The sequence below is a fragment of the Carettochelys insculpta genome, chromosome 5 (genome assembly GCF_033958435.1).
Source record: "Carettochelys insculpta isolate YL-2023 chromosome 5, ASM3395843v1, whole genome shotgun sequence".
In the NCBI taxonomy this organism is placed as follows: Eukaryota; Metazoa; Chordata; order Testudines; family Carettochelyidae; genus Carettochelys; species Carettochelys insculpta.
The window spans coordinates 78,518,174-78,523,933 of NC_134141.1; the positions used below are offsets into that span (position 1 = coordinate 78,518,174).

Consider the following 5,760-nt stretch of genomic DNA (forward strand, 5'->3'; position numbering starts at 1 on the left):
CTTTGCCAGAGTTTAAACTTTTTTTCTTTCTTTTCCATGTTGACTAGTAAGATTCTGTCCTGCAAACACCCTGCCATCTTATATCTCTTATTTTCCACCGGGCAACAAAGTAGTTGGTCTGGCTTCTAGTGTTTCCACTCCTCTAGGTAATATGTTCACTTGTTTCAATAAGGCATGTGGTGGACACTATGAGGTCCTGAACTTGTGCCAGAGGCAATATGGTTTATCCTTTGTTATACAAAATTACATTGTCAAGGCCATCGTGTACTCTACTACCTACATGCACATCTTTTTCAACACATTCATTTACGCTGGTGCTGAGAACCATTTCCTCATTTCCTGGAAGCTAATGAAAAGCAGTGTCTCCCATTTCTTCAAAACTTGTCTTTTCATCCTTGCAGCAGCCTGATCAGCTTTAGTTAGGCTCAGAAAGCCACATTCAAAACTAACTTGCCCACCATTAGCCTGTTGCTGATTCTGTTTACCATCACCATTTTCCCCTTTATTTTCATATGAACAGTTAGACCTATGCCATTTTTGTATTTGGGAATCCTCAGGGTGGATATCTTGTCTCCAGCCTCTGTGAACTTCTGTCTCTTCCATTTTGTTTCCTGATGTATGCCGTGTATACCTCTTCCCACCCCCTCTGATAACACACTTGAACATTTCTCTCTGCCAGCTCCATGCTAGAGCCAGCTCATGCGCCAACGTGCCAGCTTTGCTGTCTGATCTTAGTTTTCTCTGCTGCCTTTTTTAGTGTATGCATTTAAAGTCATGCCCTGGCCTTGCCTACTTTCCACAGCATGTGGGCAAGGGTGCGGTGTTTCTTTTCTAGAATTCATGCTAGTTTTCATTTATTTGAGAAAGAGTAATGTCAATTTATGACAACGATTATAACTGGCTGCCAACCTTCTTCCTTTATCAAATTGACTGGGGATCAGGTGTAGCAGAGTTTGAAAATATTCTATTTAACTAAAAGAGTTAGTAAAAATCAATTCTGACATTCCATTTATTATCTACACTGCCATAGTGATCTATCTTTCCTTCTTTTTTTAATAATAAAGCCTCTTTCATTACCGGTTTATTTTAGTTTTACACTAGACTAATGCCAATAATGTAAAGACTCACACCTGTTAATGGAGACAAGATTACCTAGGGGGCTGTTTACGGAATACAGAACTTTTAACCTGTATCTCATTGATTCAGAACTGATTGTGATTTAAAATACTAATAGACAGTTGTTTAAAGTGTCTAATTGTTTTCCCTGAAATGAGTTGTGGATCTGAGGTGGGGCTGCTAACATGCCTACTGCCCGTATTTTAGACACCACCAATGAAAGAGGAAGTGTTAAAGAAACAGCAAGGATTCAGTGGTCACGGGCACCATTCTGCCCATGAGCTGAGGAGCTATCTGCAAAGCATGTGAAGGGATCTAGAAGACTTGTACAAAATTAGTCACTGAGCATATTGTAGAAGTGATCCTTTCAGGTCAATGATATAGAAAAACCTGCTTTGCTCATGTCCATTTTGTATTAATTTTACTGATAAACAAGCTAACCTCAGAATTTGATCCTGGAAGGAGTGAGCATTTGACACTTGGATCAACTGCTTGCTTGCAACATTTTTCACAAGTCTGAGATATTGAATTCAAGAAAAATAAAACAGTGATATGTCTTTACTTTGCTTATATATTCGTTTGGTCAGGCTTTTTATTTTGTGTTTATATAACATCTAGCACAATTGCATCCTGAGCCAGGAGTAAGACTTCTAGGCACTAGTTAAATATAAATGACATACCCATTCAGAAAAAAAAAAGTAAGTAAACCTACTGAGCAGTAATAGCTCAAATAATTGGCTAATTGACCAAGAAATCTAAAATTTTGAGTTATTTGCACAGTCAGCATAATAAAGGTGTCATGCAAAAACAAACAAACAAAAAAACCCACAAACCACTGAGGAGAAGTCGCATCCACTTTAGTAGAAATAAGCCTCTTCTACTCCTATATCTTGGAACATAGGCCATTGACAACCATTTTCCAGCATTCCCTGTGTCTTGGGCAATCTTTTCCTGTTTTGACCAGGTGTATCCGATTGTCTTAGTGTCTGCCTTCAGATCTCTATGCCAGGTGTTTCTTGGGCGCCCTCTTTTCCTTGTGGGTGCCAACTTTAAAGCTTATCTTGTGATGTGGGTGGTTGGTTCTCTAAGGGTTTGTCCAATCCATTGCCATCATCTCTTCCTGATCTTTTTCTTCAGCAGGAAGTTGGAAAGTCAGTTGCCACAGGGTCTTGATTGTTGCTGGTGTGTGGCCAGTGTACAGAGGGTTTTACAGAGGTAGTTATTGATAAACATCTGGATTTTTGGACAGTTGTCTTTGTTCTCCAAGATTCGGTTCCATACAGTAGGAGTAACTTGACATTGGAGTTGAGTAACCTGATTGTAGTCTGAATCCTGATCTGCTTAGAATTCCAGATGTTCTTCATGAGGCAAAAAGCTGTTCTTGCTTTCTTTGGCATTGGTGCCCCTGTCTTTATCAATGATGCTGCCCAGGTATGTGAAGACCTCATCTTCTTCCAGTGCCCTCCCACCAAGTAACTAGCTCTGTGCTATTGATGTTGATATTCAAGGTCTTAGATTTATTCTTGTGGATGTTCAAGTCAACTGTTTTGAGGTGTTGGCAAGATCTGATGTCTTCTCTTGCATCTGCCAGTGGCTGTGGCACAGAAGTGCCAGATCACTGGCAAAGTCCAAGTCATCCATCTGGGACCACAGTGTCCACTGCAGCCCATTTCTTTTCCCTGTTGTCATCTTCATGGCCCAGTCTATCACCAGGAGAAAGAGGAATGGTGACAACAAGCAGCTTTGTTGTACTCTGGTCTTCACGTCGAAGCTCCTTGTGAACTGTCCCCCACGGTAAACTTGCAGGTTGCTCTTTCATAAGAGTTCTTAATGAAGCTGACTAACTTGGTTGGTATACCCTAATGTTAGAGCAGCTGCCAGAGGGCTTCCCTGTGTATGCTGTTGAAAGATTTCTTGTTCTCAATGATGTTGATGCAAAGTGGTGAATTCCATTCTATAGATTTCTCCAGTACCATTCATAATGTTATTTGGTCAGTGCATGACTTATTCTGTTGAAAGCCAGCTTGCTGGTCTCTCTGCTCTGGGTCCACTGCATTTTTCATTGTTTCCAGGATAATTGTGTTGAAGATCTTTCCTGGCACTGACAGAAGTGTGATTCCTCTATAGTTCTCACAGCTGCTTAAGCTGCCCTTCTTTGGGATCTTGATAAGGTAGCCTTCCTTCCCGTTGGCTGGTGTATCCTCTTCTTTCCAGATCTTCTCACACAGGGAAACAACATCTCCTATATGGTATCTGTCTGACAATCCTGCAGAAGCCCTCAAAGCATATGGGCCAGTGGCTTTACTGTTTTTTTGCTTTCAAGATGGTCTTCCTGACCCCTCTAGTCAGTTTGCCACTGTCCATGGGAAGATTGATGTCTAGTGGATTTTCTGGGGCTGGTCTGTTGAGAAGCTCTTAGAAATGTTCTGCCCATCGTCTCAGTTGCTGCTCTGTTCCTACTATTGTCTGTCCCTCTGTCTTTGATAGGTCATTCAAGTCTGCTGCAGTTTCCTGAAAGTGTCTTTGTAGCTTTGTATAGCTGCTTCACATTTCCACTTGCTGCTTCAGCTTCTAAGAAATTCTGCTTGCCTATCTTCACACTCTTCTTTGTCTCCCTGTTGACTTTTGTGTATTCTTCCTGTGCTGTTGCCTTTGCTGCTCTGGTGCAGCTGGTATGAACTACCTCTTTCATGCAATTCCGTTCTTGTATCTTATGCATTGTTTCTGCTGAGATCCATTCCTTTTGTTGGGGTTTTTGTGGTCCAACTATTTCTTGGTAGGTGGTGGTGGTGGTTGTTTCTTTCACTTGTTGCCACCAAATGTGTAGATCTGTGTCTCCATCATACAGATCTGTTAGAACCTGGAACCTGTTGGTCAATGTAAGTCAATATTGTTCTTGCGTCTTTGTATTTTTCAAGAGGCTGATGTTGTATCTTGATTTTCTGATTGCTATTTCTGGCATGTTCTTCATCTTCAGTTTCAGTTTGGAAATGAATAGATGGTGGTCCTATGCTACATTGGCTCCTCTCTTCACTCCTACACATGAAGTGATCTGAATTTTTTTGATAGACAAAAGTGCTCAGTCTGGTTCTCTGCAAAGTGATCTTGAGAGAGCCATGTTGCTTTCTGAATTCTTTTGTGAGGGAACACACTGCTTCTGATGACAAGGTTGTTAAGGGCACAGATGTCTGCAAGCCTTACTCCATTTTCTTTCATCTCTTCCAGTCCATGCGGACCCATCACCTCTTGATAGCTGGTGTTGTCTACTCCAATTTTGGCATTGGTCTCCCATCACAATATTCATTTGTCCATTATGTAGCTTGTCAAGTACATCTTGCAATCTATCATAGAAGTCATCTTTTCCTTCTTCACTGTGATGATTTGGTGGTGCAAAGCACTGGATGTTGTTCACCTTGATCTTTTTTAGTTCAGAATGAAGCTGCTATCATTCTTGGTCCCTGGGCTCCCCATCGACTCAATGCCTTCTGCACTTCTTTTGGTAATGTAAGTACCACATCTTCTGTGTGGAGCATTGTCATCTTCATACTCTGAGTACAGCAGCACCTCTCCTGTTGGCAGTCTTAGTTGTCCTGACTATAGCCATGTGGTCTCACTGAGCCCAAGCACTGCAATCTTATAGCATTGCATTTCTGCAGCCACTTGTACTGTCTTTCCTGTTTCATATATTATTTGGATGTCCCATGTTCCAATGATCAGGATTTTCCTGGTTGATAAAAAGTGTGGCTGGTGTTGTAGCTTCCTTCTGGCTTTCATTACAGCACATCAGACTCCTTTGAAATGAGGGCTTTTTTTCTCCCAGGAGTGGAATCCGTTGAGCTGTTGTCAATGTTTCTGCAGCTGGGATTGCTTTATAGGGTTGGGTTGCTAGTCCCACACCCGACCTTTCTCATCTGGGCTTGGGACTGGCCATGGCACAGTTTGCATCCACTTTAGTCAGGGAAAATATCTTTAGGAGATTCTGCTGACCTAGAGTCATCCTCGCTTTGTTAAATAACTGCCTATAAGGAACCTGGAAAATGTAAGTACTAAAAGTGGAGAAATAGTCTTCACTTTCTTTATATGATTACGTCCAGTAGGTGACGTCTAGACTTGAAATAGGACTTGCCATTTTGAAGTGTGAAAGCTGTAGAAATGAGGTTAGAGAGAGAGAATGAAACCTATGTCTTTAGATTATGACCATCATTCAAGGGGAATCACAGTGGGAACACACAGGAGGGTTAAGAAAAATGAAAACTTTCTAGCGAAACAAAAGACTATTTCTAATAAAAGCAGTTTCATTGTATGGAGACGCTGCCATTGTCAAATGTTTTTGGGTGCATATAATGGCACTCCTTAAGAAGCAGCTTGGTTCTGCTCATGGTAGCGTATGTATTAATGAGGATGAAAACCAAAGAGCCAAATCATCTGTGCTTGTGCCACTTGTCAATCTATAAATAATCCTATAAAACAAACCACCTCTCTGTGGGTGGTCAATGCTGTGAATTAAGTGATCAGAGTGATATCAAAATTAAGGTAACATATGAAAATGTAAAGCCCTATTAAAAAAAGAAGGAATGTAATACAGTTTTAACCATTTCGTGATAGATTTGTCATTAGTGGAGTATGACTAAGAACTAGATAGGA

At 41.0% G+C, this 5,760-nt stretch overlaps 1 pseudogene; it reads right to left on the reverse strand.

The window, feature by feature from the left end:
- Positions 1 to 306: 306 nt before the first annotated feature.
- LOC142013933 (uncharacterized) lies at positions 307 to 4,890 on the reverse strand (annotated as a pseudogene).
- Positions 4,891 to 5,760: the final 870 nt, after the last annotated feature.